We start from the raw sequence: 18,939 nt of genomic DNA on the forward strand, positions 1-18,939 counted from the left end.
ATATTCTGAATTGAAATATTGAATCTGGAGTCCTCAAGTAATTTAATAACGTAAAATTTTATTATATTAATTCATTTATTTTTGTTTAATTTAATATTGAATACTGAGAGATAATTGTATTATTTATCGACCATAATTCTTTTTGGGATCAGTTATAACATCCAGGAACTGTAAAATTTTTGTTCAGAGATCTTAAATCAGAGCGCAACCTAGATCGCGAAAATCACGAATACCTACTTTGATTATTATTATTCTTAATTATATATTTAATCTACTGCGAAATCTATCAAGCATTTATAGCTGGGAAAGTTGCTCTTTAAGCGAATAGTGACATCATTTATTCTAATACACCAAATTAAACTTTCACATGATTTTCAGGGGGAGGGGGGAATTGTCGATCTAGAGCAGAGGAAATCGTTACACTTTAAATAAAAAAAGAGAAAAAAGAGGATAATTACAAACTGGATAGAGTTTCATAAATCACCAATAAAAATTATACAAATATCGTCGATTAAACTACTACTTTTCACTTCCCGTACAAAGGGACCTGTTCTTTATGTACCGTGTTGGTCAGAGGTCGGGATTTTGTGTTTCGTGAACGAGTGTCTTCCGTTTTTTTATCACAATCAAAAGATCAAGAAATTACGTTCGGGTATGTAAACTTCCTGTGTAAAAACCTCGTGGGCGTCACGTCGCCCTGGTTTCGCGAGTGATTTACACGACGGTTTCTCGACCTTTTCTATTATTCATTTTCTCTTTCGGCTTGCATTTCCTGCATTTCACCGACATAGTCGCGGGTATCTCGGATCCATCGATCGATCTTGCGAACGAGAAAACGAGTTTCCTTGCACGCCAGTCAGAATCATTATAAGAATTCGAAGAATGCACTATGGTGTCTAGGAGTCTCGTAGAATATTTTTCTTTATAATATTCCGTTTTCTCTTTAAAAGAAAAAGAAAAAAAGAGAAGTAGTAGAACGCATATATTGGAAGTTTTTTACTTTCGACTATGAGCAGAGTATTAATATGTATCTGTTTAATTAAATATGACTGATTATACATGACCGCTCCCAAACTTGTGGATCGTAATGTAAGTACATTCAATAAGCTTCTCTTCTAATTTATTTCTTTTTTGTTCAATCGAATGGCAGTTAATCGAATGGATGAATGAAGCATGCAAATTAATAATTTGCAAACGATTTACGACCGACTTCTCCCGCGTGGTACATCCGCATAACTGGTTTCTTAGACGATGTAGAAACTAGATTCTGTATAAAGTTATTTAATTACTAAATGCTCATGAATGATAGTTTAGTTGGATTCTGTAGAAGAAAATCGATAGCATCCGCTGTACGCGTTTTACACTTTTCCGACGTTGGTAATGTCGTGAAAGTCGAAGTGTATAGCTCCGTATGATTGCCATTATTATTTCCACAGCTGACATATATTTAGTAAATTGTGATTTCTTTCGTCTGAAACTGTAATTTTTCCACAGTGCCATTGCAGGAATGATATTGCAATAACGTAATTCTCAATTTGCCATAATTTTCAACATAATAAGTGGCTATTACCCGAAAAATAATAGAACATATAGTGCATTGTCAATTTTCATGCCTACTGTAATTCTTTCCTCTGAGTGTAAATTGTTCTAGAAAAAGAGTTAATAGTAGTTCAATTTTCTATCAGACTTTTTAAAATGTTAAGTTCATAAAATATTTCTCGTATCTTAATCCCAGTTAATTCCGTGTCAATAACAAGATGACTATTGTAACTATGTATTTTGTACTTTTTAGCAGCACTGATCGCATCTAATGATATTCTTTTGTTAGAGGAGGAGACTTTTTTATGTTCAATTTTCTGAACTGGTAGAAAGATATAAATTCCAAATATTTTTGGGTCTTCCTACACATTTTCCTAAGGAAGTCGTAACGTAGCACCCGATATATCGATAGCTGATACCCTGCTGGTAAAACCTGAATGTACCTGAGCGAGTGAGATAAGCAGATGTTGACCCTGACCCACATAATCGTTAATGTATCCAGGTACGATGGTAAACGTGAGCATTCATAGTTACTGTAATGGTATTAATAAGAATAACCATCCACTTGATTCTCTCCGGCCTGTTTATGAAATAAATTGCTTTACAACTCTATTAGAGATTCTCGTGTATAATTTTTCAAACCTATGTAGGTGAGCGTTTCATTTTCCATGCTGAAAAATTATTCTGCATTTCCTCTCGAGATTGATATCAATTTTTCTAGCTTTTCTCGTCTATCTACTAATTCAAATAAGACATCGACCAAATATCAGGCAATATTGAGATGTAAACTTAGAACTCCTGCCACGGAATGAGATATGCACGATGTTTTAGGCGTCATAAAGCCTTGATTCGTTGTTCGTTAACCTTAATTGCTGAACGAAGGATACCTTCTAAGGTGGCACCATTAATTCTCTTTAAACTTTTTAATGATCACGCTCGTTACACTCGACGCAGTCTTCAATTACGGTAACTTTACCACCGGCAGTATTTTACTAATATCTTGGCACAGTATCGATGTAAACAGGGTCGATTATGCGAGTACGCCGCGAATGCAATCTCCTGCATTCCTTTTCGGTACTTTATATCGTCCGCCTAACGGTAAAAGCTTTTTCACCTCTGACAATTTCTCGCCTTTGGAAATTGCTTTGACATCCGAACCACTTCGCATCTCTCCGTTTCGGTAGTGAACAATTTTCATTGAAAATTGATTTTCATACATTATAGAATCATGAAACGAGCCGTTGTCATCAAGGACAACGCTGATCCCGATTAATAGCAAAAGGAATTCTTTATTGCTCGTAAAACATACAAGTTAACGATCCTGTTCCTCTCGGTGCCTTTTCTCGGCAAGCATAAATCATTTCGAAGGAAAACTGTATTTAATGACGGACGTCGATCGTTGGCGTACTAAATTACGTATTATCAAGCATCGAAGGGTGTTAGCAAAATCGTTTCTCGATCAGTCACCGAGGAAACAATAATTAAGCGCCGTAGTTAAAAGATAATATCGTTAGTTTAACGTTGGTAGTTGTTTTTCATAGATATCTGTTACCCGACTTTTTTCGCTATTTAAATTTTTTCTCTAATAATATTTTCTCTAATTAAAATATGTTACGCATACTTGATAAAAATCGTAGATCTCAGATAACGAATACTTGTGTACGCTTGGTTGATAGGTATTACATAATTAAAATAGTTCTGATCTCTTCCTGTGTTATATAATTTGGTAGGAGTCGTTGTCCGGCTAATAATTGACTCGAAGTATGTTAACTAGTAAGAAAAGCGCCGCGAAACGCTCGTTGTACGCAACATAACAAAAGAGAGCATCATTAAACGAAATACCCAATTTGCAACTAATTAGTTGTGCAGTTCTTGCGCCGCAAAAAGTTGGTAGAATAGCAAGTGCAATTTTTAAGATATTCTATATAAAGAGGAATCGATTCTATATAAATGCCGTGCTCACCTCGTTTAAATGATTTATCATTTTTATCAGCGCATTTAGTCGTATTAAAATATGCGAAAATGATGAAAGAGTAAAAAGCATACGATCGTTGAAATGCGAGTATTGAATTTCACTGGGAATCGAGTAAGATTTACGGAGTATTTATTAATCGAGGACAAGAATCTTATCGGGATCATGACCTGGTAGCTCTTGACCTTCTCGTCGAGTTTCTTCAAGGTCTCTTGTATCGTGGTGAGGGTCTTGTCGCTCGACTTCTCCTCCACTTGCGTCTCGTTCTGCGTCCTCAGCTCTTCGAATCTCTTCAAGATCTCCCTAACACTCAGTTTGCTTCCATCCGCATTTTCTTCCGTGATCGTTTCCATTTTCGAAACCTTCCGTTCCCCGTTCACTCGACCGACGATCTGATCGCTATCGTAGAAATCTTGGATCAGTTCGTTCATCTGAATATCCTCCGCGTTTTGATTCTGTCTAGCCGGAGATTGAGCTCGATATTTCGTCTCAATGTTGTCGTTATTATTTCTCAATGGACCAGACGGACTCGAGTTTCTCGAATTTCTTAACAGGCAACCCTCTTCAAGCCTCAATTGTTCGATCGTTGGTTGAGGACGATCGGTATTGCTCGAGTTTGTCGAATTAACCGTTGCTGTTATGGGGTTTAGAAAAGGCTTCTGATCCAGCTTGGACACGTCGATCCTTGGTATATTCTCATACTCGAATTTTTGTTGATTCACACCTTTGGAATCTTTCTTAGTCGATTCTATGATTCTCGAAATCTGCTTAACATTATTCTTGTTCACGTCCAAATGACCAGAGTCTGGAGACGCCTTCTTATCTTCCTGCTTCTTCTTTCTTTTACATTCGTCTTTCGCGAAAAATTTAATGAACCTGTTTCTCTGCTCGCCCTTTGGCCCCTTTTCACGGTTGGAAGCCTTCTCTAAAAACGCCCCGGAGTCGTCCGTTTGTCCGTACTCGTCGCTGCTTAGATCCGACTCCGAGGACTTCACTAAGAGGCTGTCTGGAGAGTTGGTTTTTCGATCTTCGTCGGAGAAATTCTTGTGATCGAACTTCCCGACGAGATTGCTTATACTTTTTCTCCGAGGACCTAGCTTCGAGTCATGATCATCGTAGTGTTTCCTATAATCTTCGTCCACGCGGGAAAACGAGTATTCTGACGATTTCTTGTCGATCTTCGCGTCTCGTCGATAATCCACGTTCTTCCCATTTTCATTCGTTTCCAGTTTACGCAGAAATTCGGATCTTCTCACGATTCTTTGAACGTTATTGAAGGGTTTAGGTTCGATTTTCTTGGTCTCGTTCTCAGAGATTTCTGAAGGATCGACGAACTGAGAGAGAATCTCTGGCCGATGTTTTGTCTTCTTCCTCAGGGTTGTTGGCAGCTCTGCCCAGTTGCTGGACAGTCTTTTAGAGAAGATCCCTTCGGTATCGGAAACCTCTCTCTCCATTTTGGTCAGTTGATGATGGACACTTTGTTCGTTGACTTGGTTGAATACATCTGAATCTGTTTAGTCGACATATGAGTTAACCATCTTCTTTTTTCTTTTTAATAATCACGAATTTGTTCAGGAAGATGGTTCCACGAATGTTTAAGCGTTAAGCTGATTATTAAATACGTGGAATTGGTTCTTGAATGTACCGTGCACTGTCTATCGTTTAAAAATTGAGTTGTTCAAAATTTATAGTAAGCCTAGAGTATGTGTTATGTAAATTGAAGTACTTTGTAAGACGAAGCCTAAACTTGCATTCCACCGCTGTTTAAATTAATTATTCTTTATCATAAGGAAATTTATTATTCTTTTATCATAAGAAAATATACTACTAGTTGGAAATCATTTTGGCTAAAAGGATTTAGGATTCAAAGGTTGATGAATTTTCTTAAGTGACTTAATCTTTCTTTGGTCTTGATGTCACACAAATAACTGCTGACATAAGCGACTTTTCTCGTGCCGGTTACAGTGCAATAGAATATCAGACGACACCGCAATTCGAAACATCGTGTTACGAGCAAAGTCAATGAAGGAATACTTTCCAGCTCAGTTTCTGCATAGTACAGGCCATCGAGCACGACGAATGCATAGAAATTACATTTCGTAGAATATAATTGACCTTGATTCCCCGAACCAAAGATCTTTTACGCATGGCGACCGTGAACTTTCTTCGGCCACCACTTGAAAGACCTCTAATACTAATTAACAAGAGAAAAGGAAACCCTGTGAAACAAATACGATATCAAAAATGGAGAAATTCGAGAATAAGATATACATTAAACATCGCTAAGCTTCGGTGATAGCTTTCCTCGTGTGAAATTATTAATAACATCAAAAAAAATCACGGCGGTATAGCAATTAAATTTCGAATAGAAAGGGGGAAAAGATCACATTCGAGAAATGTACGTAAATACCCGTAAGATAGAACCGAATAAATTATCACGCGGAGTGCCTAAAAAAATTAACTAGACGATAATAAAAAGACGATAATAAAAATTTTACCACGATTTCGTCAGTGTTTGGTGTTCTTTATGCGTGTTCTTCCTTCGATAACGAAGCCGAATTTGCTTGAAAAAACCGCAGAATTGCCCTCGTTACGGCACGCAATGCCGAATGTGGATCACGGAAGAAGGACCTTCTTCAGGGCCTCGTGAGAAGATCGGCGAAGAAGCTTGTCGTGAGACCAAAGAACAATGTGCACTTTTCATTGTAATTATTTCGCGCTAACAAACTCTCCTTCGCTCCAACAACGAATGAGAAAGGCTTCTGCTTTCTTGGATACCTAACTTCTCCTACCTATTAAAAAGGGTTGTCTTCGCTTTTCATGAAAACTCGCTTTCCCCATTAGCGGTGGATAAAGTAAATAGAAATTTAGTAAATAATTCGTAAACGTATTCATCTTCTAGAATACTGCATCTCTTTAAGTAGATATTACAAGAAGATTCTTAATTTTCTGTTAACTTAAATAATGTACGTTGGAAGCACAGTTGACTACATAAAAATTCAATTTCTATGCTACACGCTACTATGGCCTTGAAATCAGTCGGGATATTTTAAAGAATGTCCACCTGTCCTCTTTATCATCTAAGAATCTCTGTAATGTCGAACCGAGAGGGGAGAGGATGCAGAGATTTAGAACCCAGATTCAAATGGAAGGCTAGTCGGAACTCGATGGTCAAGGAAAAAGTAGGAAACGGAATCCAGTCATTCTTAGTCAGTATGTCACTATACTAATGGAATGAGCATCTTCTGACCTACAAAACGTCTATCGTTTTACTTTAATCCAATCGTGAACGTGCAGATAAAAGAGCATAAATGACGCGATCAAAGTTAATTCATCCATGCGCTGTAACTTCGTCCTGTAAATCTCTAGAGGATTATTTAAAATTATAATTTTAGCCTTGAATGGTACTTGTCATGTACCTTTATCCGTTTTATCGTTCGTGTTTCAACGTTTCGCGATGGTTTTCGAATCATACATCGAAGACAAGGATATTTGTCTCCTGGAATAATTTATTTGCGTTTTATGGAACCTGTTTTCAAAGGGGTAATCATTTTTTAGAATTAAATTCGAGTATCTCTCGCGTAGCAACTATTTTCGTAGATGATCATCGATGAAAAATGTGCTTTCAAGGATATCGAATTAATGAAGTTTTTTTCTCTTTCGGCAACAGAAGAGAATATTTCTGGATAGTCGTTCCGCAAAAGGATACAGAACAATCGGCGAAGAAACAGCTAATTAGCATTGTGTTGTTCTGCTCTGTTGCATGGCTCTAATTAAATGACAAGCACTATGCTTTTACACAGACCATGTTTCAGCTAACAGGCGTTTGTACAAAAATTATCCTCTCGAAAAGTACTTTTTGATTAAGATATATGATTACTTTGATTAATCGAATATTAATAACAATGATACGATACTATAATACTAATAATACTGATATAATATTTCTTAGATTCTCAAAGATTTACATCAAGATAATAATATCGTAAGTAAAATTAGTAAGAAATCTAGATTTTTTAATAAATATTTTATTAGAATTGTTGTGTAGTATAATTTTTTCACAACAGAAATAATTTAATAATGTTCATTAATTTATGTTATTTTTTGGGACGATGCGGTGTTGAAACGAGTTTATGGTTAATCAATGACTATTATTCCCAGTTCGATTGAACATCGATATCTCGGATGGAGGCTAGTTTGGTATGCCGGTAGCGACTACGCAACTATCTACGGAACGCGTAAACTTGCGTATAGGAGGATCGTTAACGATCTCGTATGAGGTTGTTAGGCTTGCGTAAGGAAGATCACGATCACATGCCTATTTTTCTTTTCCCGTGGTCGCTTCTTCATCGAGAAACACCGATAGAAAATAGACAATACAGGCAGTCCTTTATAATCTCGCATATAGACATCGTCTATACTTGGAGGCTAATTCCAAATGATTTTCGAAATGTCTGCTTGTAACAGAGTTGTTATTAATTCACAAAGATTGAACAGACTGGTTTCGTGGTTAAAAAACTTAGTTGTAATATGAATGAATTTCATTATCAATTTACAAGAACTGAAAAGATGGGTTTCTTTTTTTTTTTTTAAACTTCGTTACAAGGTAAGTTGATATTCATCCGCAGGTAGAGTTTTATCTATTCTTCAGAATTATAAAAAATAATTGCGTATGTCTTTCGATAAATTTTCTCGATTTCTTCGTCGGACTGGATCCACTTTCGCCGCTTAGCGGTGCAAAATAGAGGATCCCTGTGGAGCGATTAAAGCGAACTTTCGATTCCTTGACGAGTCAAGTATGACAGATCGCGAGCAACTTCAACGAAATATCTTCACTTTTTCATCTCTACATATGATCCTACAACTGTTCCCTTAATTTCCTCTTTTTTGCAGTCATTTCAGCAAAACAGTTTCTCGCAGCGAAATCTCAGTCCAATAAAAACAAGCCTACTTATTAATCTCAGATGAAAATTACACGCTACGAAAATACCGAATGATGGTTCGCAAAAACGGCTCCATTAACAGTGCCACAAAAATGTATTATGATGACCTATTTCGAAACATTTCGAATCATCGATCCGATGGATTTTCGAATCAATTTTGAATGAATCTCGACCTCGCCCAGTTGTGATTATCGCAACTATCGCGTCATCTCTTGTTTTGCCATCGTGGGATCTAGTCAGGTGAACGCGTGGAATGTTTGCGCGAGGTCGTAACGAATATTTTAAGAAAACACAGGGCCCGCCTCATCCCGCGAGCAAATAATTATCGAAGGTGTGCGATGTATTCTCGGGAACAAGCGGAGAATAATTTCTTAATGGGTAGGAAAGGTATGTTGCGGCTGCGAGTCGAGGTAAACAACGATTGCCAGTCGTAATTGAGCCTTGGCGACACGAATACCGAGATTTCGCCATGACACTGGGGCAAGCGAAACCGATTTATTGCGACACGATGGCGATCGAGATCGAGACTGTTATCTTCGCGGTGCTTGCGAGGCCGAAGCTTGGTCTGACGCGTGACATTGCTCGGAAACAGGGTGTAGCCTTCCTTACCCGCATCGCCATCGATAGTCGTTCGTATCGAATGTTGCAGAATTTCCTTATATTTTATTCTTTTTCTGTGTTTTCGTTTATTTTATTTACGATCAAGGAAGATTCGTCGATTATTTTCGTATTTGATTAATTAATTGTAAATATTTGCAAGAATATTCTGTGTCAGTTTTATCAGAGAATTCTGAAAATTGAAGGAGTTATTAACGTCATTAATTCCAGCAATACCATTATAAACATTCATACGTTTCAATATTTTCTAAGCTATATTTATACAGTGATAATTTACATTCATTTGATGGAAATTTTTATTCCCATGGAAGATGTCTCCTTCTTACAAATTAAAGAACAGATGTTCTATACGGTGTTTTGGACCGTATTTTTTTATTCGAGTCATGCACTATTAATTATGAGACCACCTGCTGATTTCATGCTACCGTACAGTTATACTATTATACAACCGTGTATGTGGAGCCTGATTTTGAGGATGATACACAGTATCGTGATAATTCTCTGTAATCGAATGATTACAGCAAAGAGCTGCATTAAACGTGGCTATCTTTAATGAGTTTCTCTATTTACGAGCGGAGTGCGACTGTATATAACGAACAATGTACTTGTCATTTGCTAAGCAGCGTGAAAATGGGACGAATTTAATATTTTGTGGTAAAATAATAACGAATTCCTTGAAACTGATTAACTTTACAAAAGCAGATAAAAAATATTTAAAAGACTCTCATTTCTACAAAAGCATAACTCTAATCGCTCGAAGAAGGCAAGATACTATTTTTCAGTGAAGACTGACATAAAAGAACGTAATTTTTTACAATTATGAAAGGAGGTAGAGGTAATTTGAATATTCAGGAAGCGTCGATATTAATGTACTTTTTCTCTGAAACTTGAAAATTGTCGCAACGATTTTAACGTATGCAAGAAAACAAACGGAAGAAGAAACGCGTGTTACGTAAAATACAAGAAGTTGGAATGATTAATGCAAACAAAACTACGCAAATGGAGAAAAAAGTTGCGATGTGCGTTTAAACGGACGTCGTCGGGACAAGAAATGGACTGTGTTGATTTGACAGACTCGATTGGCAAGCGTTTCCTTCTTTCTTTTACCGTCACACTTAACGCGGCACATTCGTAGAATTCTCCTGTTAGTTACGCAACACGTTTCTTCGATACTTTTTCTACTCGGTGTTTTTGTCGAACGAGTGTAATCAGAAATCCAATAGCAGGCGAACCAGCTATGGAACAGACTAATTTCTCCAAAGTTTAATACTCGTTGGTTCCTGATGTAATTAGTGTGAAAGCAATTACTTTGAAATCGTAAATGTCGGTATTACAGGTGCTTCCAACAAATGACAGAGGACAACTGTAAATATCCTCATTATGCCTCAAAGAAAAGACGGCAGTTGGTCTATGAAGACGAGCAAGTGCATCGTCTCGAGTTTGCACAGTAAACTAACCACAAAATATCACCCAATTACTTTCATTATCCTCGTTATCCATTAAGCGAGTAAACACCCACAATGATTTTTCCATCTTCGTACTCTCGTATTAATATTTTTTAATTATTCCACGAAATCTGTTAAACTCAGTAGATTAGTGAAACATGTACAAAATTTGTAGTTCGATATGTTCTTTAATTATTTCTCAACGTCGAGTAATTATATCGTCGATCATCGTATTCCTATGATTTCCTAAAATTCATCGAACTCTGTTCACCAATTAAAAAATTATCTAAAAAAATTCGTCGATCTTGTATTCCAACATAAACTTCATCAAGCTTCATTAATTTCATCATAACTTCCACAATTCTCATCGGCTCCTAAACAAATATGACGATCCTTGAAAAATAGTGCGACTTAAAATTTGTCAAAGTGCACGGTACGTTCAAGATAACAAAATAAATCGAAAGAAACGGCGGAAGAAGGGCTCACATGTCACTTTTACCGTTGATTCTCGAAGCTATCTAGGATCGAGTCACTGACACTCACCGGTCACACGGTATCAACGCGATAAGAGTATCCGCGTGCGCGATCGCAAAATTTCTCTCGCCTGAAGGGACGACTAGCGGAAGACGCACGTACGGCGTACACGGAAAGATTACCGTGTGCAGCGTTGCACCAGCGTGCACCGCGCAACGACAGTCGATGAACTGAAGAGCTGTGCGGCTTCCGATAGACAGCGCTGTTCCCTGCTGGCTGCGCTCTGACTAGCCGGCACGTTCGAAACACCGATATCTGGGTCGAGCCTTTCCACACACGGTGTGTACTTGCGTACGTTTTGCGCAGTAATGGGCATTCGACACACGGTTTCGTTTGTGTTTCCAAGTGAATCGCGTGGCGAAAAGATGGTGGGAAGGTGGTGACTTACGCGGGTCTGCTTTTTTCGAGGTGTGAGAGATTCGCGAAAATGACTCGCGTACATGCAAAGAGCGAGATAACGAGAATGCCAATGAACGCATATGGAATTCGGATATGGTCTTTGGGGAAAAGTTTCAGTATATGTGGGTGCGATGGGAGAAACATAATATTGGCTCGGTCTTTGTATAATAGCTATCGCAACTGGATGCGGTGAATTTTGGAAAGGATCATAGCAGAGCGATGGAATGCATTTTCGATATATTTATAACACTTTCATCGGAAAGGAGAGCTGATCATTTGAATAGTATATCATATCATTGTATACACATTACACGATAGGGGTGTTTGTAAATGATTTTTGTAGTCTTAGGACTAGAAATGTTGAGTTTAAAGATGAAGAATGTCGTAGACTTGTCGCACCCTATCGACGATGACAAAATCAAGGCGTTAATTGAAATATAAAAAATGTGTGCCCACGAGTATCTAATTTGGGTATCTAAAAGTTAGCGCAAATTTTGTATAGGACAACCCTATAGTGTTAAGGAAAGAGGACGTGTGTGTGAGAAAGATGGAAGAAGATGAAGAAGATTCCTTGGTGTATATGGAAAAAAAGGAAAAAATTGTACAAAATTCGTAAAACCAAAAAACACGAATGGAAGGAAGTTTATGGTTTGCGGTTTGGTCCACTTTATGTCGAAGATTCTGCATTCTTCGAGGATTCTTTGTTAGAAATCGCTCGATAAAAGATGGAACGTATTGAAATGTATTTCGATCGACTCAGCGACCGTCGAAGTATCTCATTCCCACTACTGATTCCATGCATTGAGAACATCCTATCTCTCTCTCTCTTTCTCCTTTCCATCGTTCCCGTTTTTATTTTTCATTACGCACCGACCAGAATGCGCATAATAAAGTAAGGAATGTAGAGTAAAAATCTTTTTCCTTAATTCTCTCGAAATAACGAACGGATAACCAATAAGTGGTTTAATGAATAGGAAGATCGAGGTGGGTCAGATCGATTGCGTTATTGCCCGTAATTTCGTAATGGAAATGTAATTGTTACCGTTAGGAACTGTTAGGAAATTCTTGGAGAGTCACGAACAAGTTAAGAGATTCCTACCAGGATACGTATGGATATTTGAAACGATGCTCAGCAACCTCTTTATGCACAAAACAGCAACGTTGTCTATATTTTTATAACTAACTTACACACGTGCAGTTTCTGAGATTTATATGATCAGTTTCTTTTTGTCATTATATTTTCAAGATACACTGATAACTTCGACATTTTTCATTCAGCTATGATTATCGTAAATTGTTTACTGGCCACGAGACTCGCGACGCCTCTGTATCTTCCCTGAATTTAATTTTCCTAATTGGTATGACAGTATGGTATTGGATATACAGTTTTCTTGTTACGAATGCATAGTGCGTGCACGCGAACTAGTAGGGTATTTAGCAGTCAGTGGAAGAACGAGAAACTTAAAGACCAATTAACATAGGTCAGTGATGTTTATGACATAATAACGAGACTTTCGTTCCTTCGCGTCACAATCCCGGAAAAATTTATCTCTATCAGTTGCTTCGTATTCTGTATACTCGATGAGCTACGATTTCAATTATTCATCGATTCATGAAGTATAATCTCATTGACCATCAATAAGCAATATCCTATATCGATACACGTTATATTATTAAAAATGAGAATTAGAATATAAGAAGGTTCCACTTAGTTGATGCAGGAATGTCCATTTATTTCGTAACTGGCGAGTGAAATTTTCTAGTCGTCCTGTTTCATTAAACACCATCTGTTTTGCTTCGATTCGAAGCAAAGAGTTATGAAGACGTACTTTCATTAATATTCATTAAGTTTCCTTTATACTAGAATTACTAGAATCACCAATTCATAAGTGTCACCAATTCCAATTCGTAAAAATTTCATAAATTTACAATGGTATATTTTTGGAGATTTGAATAATCTTTGGTAAAAGTATTTAAAATTCATTTCATTTTTGTTTCTCTAGTACAAATTTTCTATTTTAGTCGTCGTTCGTGTTTATTAATTCGATATTTCTAATTTTTATTTGTTAAAGAAGAAACCAGCGATATCTGTTAATATTTTTGTTCCAAAATGTATTCGATGTGAGTACTTCGAAGCGTTGAATTACAGTTTATTGGTAATTTTCGTTCCATCGAATCAAGGAGATGCTTTTAATTTCTATCTTGAAAAGTCAGTTACTTGTAATGTAAAATCTTCGTTTGTGTATAAGACGAAGGGTCGCCATAAGTTTTCACCAGAGACAGCCGCTTAATGACTCTTGCTGTCGGTAATAAGCGAACGTTGAGAGAAGAGGAGAAATCGCAAAGAGGAAATAGGAAGTAAATTAAATCTGGTCCGAGGAAAATTAATTGTTTCGGTGTTTCTTTTTCTACCGGATCGATAAGCGATCAAAGATTGTTTGTACAATATTGTACGTAATTAATAATCGATCAAGACGTTAATTCTATTAAGTAAGATAATTCCCGGTTACTTGTTTTTTCGTGCACAAAATAAAGTAATAAACGCGACAAACAATTTCATGTAGAAACCGTGAATAAAATAGAAATCAAAGACGGAAGGGAAAAGTCGGAAGTGATAGTTGGATACCAGGAATGATTGTAATTTCTTCGGTCGATAGATATACATACTCGGTAAAAAAAATTCCTGCTCGGGAAAGTAACTTGCATATCTTTTGATATTTAAATCTACTCCATCTATTGAAATTAATTATTTTTCTATACACTCGATTACAATAATAATAAACTCCTTCGTGTTCTTTCTTCGATATATAAGCGAAAGAATTCCGTCCATTGTAAACAGTCTTTTGTAAGAATACAAATTCGTCAAGAGTATGAAAAGACGAAGCCCATCGCTTGAAATTTTCGATCAGAAAAGAAGCTACACAAAAGATATACGTGATTCATGCGTGTCCGTGTAACAGCAGGCGCACCTGTCGTTAACGGAAACGACCGATTACACTTGGGACCCTGGAAGGGTCCCATAATACGTGAGTCCGGTCGAGAAACATCCTGCTCGTTAAACCGTAGCCCTATCTCCATTTCCAAAAGCCACGATATCCTCTTTTTCGTTCTCAGCATTGTGTTTTGTGAGTTTCGGGTATTTATATATCACCTAAGAAATTTTCCTAGAAATTTTAGAATATTTTTGTAAGTATCAAGTCTGATTAGGTCTCCCGAAAATGTATCTCGAGCGTCGATTCTCATCCTCCGCCGGAAGGATCTTTATACGTTTCGAATCTGAAGACACGCGTTCCCACGTTTCTACATACGCGACCTTACAACCTCCATCTTTCTCTTTTTCTATGCTATGAAATCATTGATGATTTAGCAACCACGATGAGACAGGGGATTCGTTAACCATTGTACCCTCCTCTAGGGAGGACTATATAGCGAATTAGCGATAAAATGAATTGCAATTGGCGATTTACTTCATGTCTACAGGCTCTTCAAATAAGAAACGCAATTAACAGATCATAGTTGCAGGTCAGCTAGTAAATTATATTTGTTTCGTTGAAGCTATTTCTAAGGAATATCCAGAGAAATTATAGACCCTTTTATAAAAGGAGAATTATGAAATTATATACCTAAAAAGGAGTAGTTTCTCGTGGCTTCGTTCAACTTTGATGAAACAGCGATTTTAGTGGCTTCCATTTTAAGGAAACTCGATCCAATTTCCGTTCGACTCATCGTGAAACGTTCTCAACGCTTTCTCGCCTACCGTTCCCCCTGTTCACAATTTTCTAACGACTCGCATTTTTCTTGGACTTTTTTCCCCTGGTGATCTCGCCACGAGACGTTACAATGTGGCGAAAAGTGCGTGATCGAGGCGAAATCTGTTCTCTGAACGCGATCGACCGCTGTAAAAGGCACCCGTCATGACCGGAAAGACTAGTCGACTTAGAAAACTCTCCCCTGTTTCGCGATTCGGAGACACATTTTCCATTTCTAACGTTCGATCTATCGCAACTTCTGTTTCTTAAACGCTGCACGTCTACCTTTTACGAAAATGAAACGCAGCCATCGAACACTTGCGACACTTCTCTCGTCAAGCCTTAGGAAAAAGCCTGACACAGAATGGTAGAAATCTAAAGAAGACAAGTGAAACTGTTCATGAAGATTCGCCTTAAAAAATACAGAGATTCTTTAGCAATGCAACTGTTACGGCTTCTTCGATCTCATACGCGTAAAACACTACATGTTATTAGCTCTCTGAGAAGAGACGTTGCGAGATGCTTAGCTAATGTCTTTTCGTACTTCCGACAAACTTTCCTTTGCTGCATAGATATTCTCTAACATGGTGCCTAGGAAATTTCACCGAAATTATTTCTCGTTAATTTCTTCCTTCGTGCCGTTTCGTCACTTATAGCATGAATTATGGTTTCCATTCAACGAAGGCATTTGCCAGAAAAGGTTAGTTTTAACTCTTCAGACTTGTCGAAGGGACAAACAGTTTATATAATTAGAATTCCTACTACTGAGAATATCTGTTGCTCTCTCTCTTCACGCAGTATATCTAACATTCCTAATAATATTGTAAATTTCATAGTAATAAAATAATTTATATTCAAATTCTGATAAGGCAAGAGATTAAAATGAAAATGTAATGAGCTCTCAAATTTGCTGTGTCTCAAATAGCTTGTACAGAACACGATACACTTTACTGCCACTATTGTCGTTGTACCGTACGCTCGACCCTTTTGCACCCTTGCAAAGATGATTCACCGACGACACGTGATGGTTCAGGACACCTTGTAGATCTGGAAGGACGTCGCGAGAGAATTTAGGCCAGACCCCGAGTGTCAGTGGGAGATAAAGATCGTTGCCAGGGTCATTAGCAATTCAAACGGCTTCCGGTCTCCAAGCTGGTATCGTGTACGCGAGAAAGAAGGTGTTGCCTCCGGTAAACACGAGTTGCTTGAACTCTGAATCGCTTGAAAGAAGCCTAAGTAGTTGCGCGCCTGAACGTTACGTGGCTTTAACTCCTTCCAGCTGGGGAATATATCCAACGTAGCTGAGCTGCCACGCATGCAACGATGTGCATCCGATCCGCAAAACTGCCTCGAATAAACGAAAAGAGGAAATTCAAGTTTTCTATGATTCGACACGTTTCTTCGAAATTTCACGTGGTGGCTTAATTGTCGACGTGCACGTCGCGGCGATCCAACGATTCCTTCGATACGCTGCTCTGAGCATTCGCCAGGATAGATAGCCTGGGATCGAAATGTTCGTTTCGACATGGTTCTAACTTGGATTCTATCTTCGTTGTTTGCTAATCAGGAGAGATTCGTACAGAGTACCGCTCTCTGTTCTTGTCTAGTTAGCGGTGCTTACAGTTATGTTTTGGTGATTCTAGTAATTATATCAACTTCCCACTTTTCGTATCAAAGGGAACAATTTATCAACGATTTTCTATTATAGTGGTCAAAAGAAGCTCGGAGCTAAACTATTTTCTAAATCAAGGATTTGCTCTTTTAATTCCTTGACATCGAATAATATCTTTGATATCCTTGTGACGTAACTATGGCATGAGAAATACTGGACGTGCCAGAAACGTGTCATGTATTGTCAACGTTTCATTTAATCGAAAGTAGAAACGGGCTCGTCATGATACGATTACTAATACAGATAGAAGAGAGAAAGAGAGAGAAACGACTCAGTTAACAGCTGATTATTACAATTCCAGTCTATCAGATGACAACTACACGTAAATCAGCGCAAGAATGCAGTTAGATTCGTTTATTGAAAGAAATTTATTGCGATAAGAGGCGGCTTGCTCCGTTGCGGAAGGCGAATCGCTTGACTCCAACCGGTTCGATGGTACCTTTCCTCGTTGTGTAATTACACAAGCACGTCTGTACAACAGTTGATTTTTTATTGAATGGAGAAACCTATAAACGGAGAGATCGAATTTCTCGTAACGTATGCGCCGCGCACTCGCTCACCAATGCACCTGTGCACAGGAATGACACAGTGTTTACAATTGGTCGAGGAACTTCTTATTGCGTGGTCGCGCGAATCGAGAGAAAGAGAGAAGGAACGATAGACTCCGGGGCAAGACGAATTGACATTTCCTACGCGCCGACAGGGTCTCCTTTTTTCTTTGCCCTCGCTCGTAACGTGGAATGTAAAGATGTGATTGGTATATAATGCGACTTTGAATTGCATCGTAAATCGTGCAACATGGCATAGCATTCGTAAGTGCTACTCAATTCTCGGAGACTCGCTGAATCCTCAGCTTGGAGTCTTCGAAAATACGCCACTTTGTTGCCTCAGTTACAATTCCTCGAGTTTATTTCACGGAACAGAGTTTTCAAATTGTGACACAAGTGGAACGATGGACATGGGGTCGCAGTGAAAGTTTTCCAGTAAACGTGGGCTCATCGAAGGCGGAAAAAACATTGGGAAGGTGCAAAACCGGTAACAAATTGTTGTTTGCCTCTTTTGTCACGAGCGAAGTGACGACATCGTGCACGAACCGCGACGTTGCGTACTTTCTTACAATGGTCTAGCTCTAGCTGGCCGGAAGAAGTCGCCGTCTTCGAAGCCTTTATACCGATGCTTTTTTAAAACACGCATGTTCCGACAATCCCTCACAATAATGGTCAATTATATTCCCATTCTCATCGCCCAACGTGTGACTAGCGAGTTTAATGAATTTAATTATACTCGTCGATCTGTTCTCCTAGCGACAAACGTTAACGACGATTACTGACAAATGTAGAATTGTCTCTTCCGAATTTCGCAGCCAACTTTGTACGATACCTTTACCTTTTCTTCGTGTTATCTTCTTTATGAAGAAAATACAATCAGAGTAAGTAGGAAGTATGGTCTACGCCCACTAAATGACTTCAGTATTCAGTAAATCTGATTAATGGACAAATGTAAGTTGTATCTCGACTCAAATTATACAGCTGTAAATCTTTTCTCTGAATTGCAAATTCTCTTTAGGAATACTTAATGTATCCTGGACCATTCATCACTGGAAGAAAGTTTTCGTTCAATTTCGTGTCTGTCTTTGAATACGAATAATTCGAACGAGATGTTTTATAAACATTCTCGCGCTGCACCTGTTAAACATCAAGGGCAAGTATGTAATTGATGATCGATCTATCATTCGTAATTGAGTGCGATCAATTTTCAACAGTAGCTCTAGAAATCGTGATATATCGTTAGTACTGTAATCTGTTTCCTTTGGAACTTTCTATCGCGAATTAAATACGTTACATTCCTTAGTAATGTAATATTTCTTTTAACTCCATTATCTGCAGTAATGACTTCCCTTTCGTTGTGACAGTAATTCATCGACGGCTCGATAAATCTTCGATTAATTTTCGAATTATGCGAGGAATTTATATCGCTGTTGAATTTCAACGAAACTTCCACGATTTTTCGTACCATTAAAAAAGTGGATCAAATACTGTATTCTGCTTAAAATTCATTTAATCCAAAC

General features: G+C 37.9%; 1 protein-coding gene across 2 annotated transcripts in view; it reads right to left on the reverse strand.

Moving 5' to 3' along the window:
- Myo10A (unconventional myosin 10A) overlaps nt 1–18,939 on the reverse strand; it is a 63,104-nt gene that overhangs the window by 7,216 nt on the left and 36,949 nt on the right. The gene's annotated exons all lie outside the window — the stretch shown is intronic.

The sequence above is a fragment of the Bombus vancouverensis genome, chromosome 12, assembly GCF_051014615.1.
Source record: "Bombus vancouverensis nearcticus chromosome 12, iyBomVanc1_principal, whole genome shotgun sequence".
NCBI lineage: Eukaryota > Metazoa > Arthropoda > Insecta > Hymenoptera > Apidae > Bombus > Bombus vancouverensis.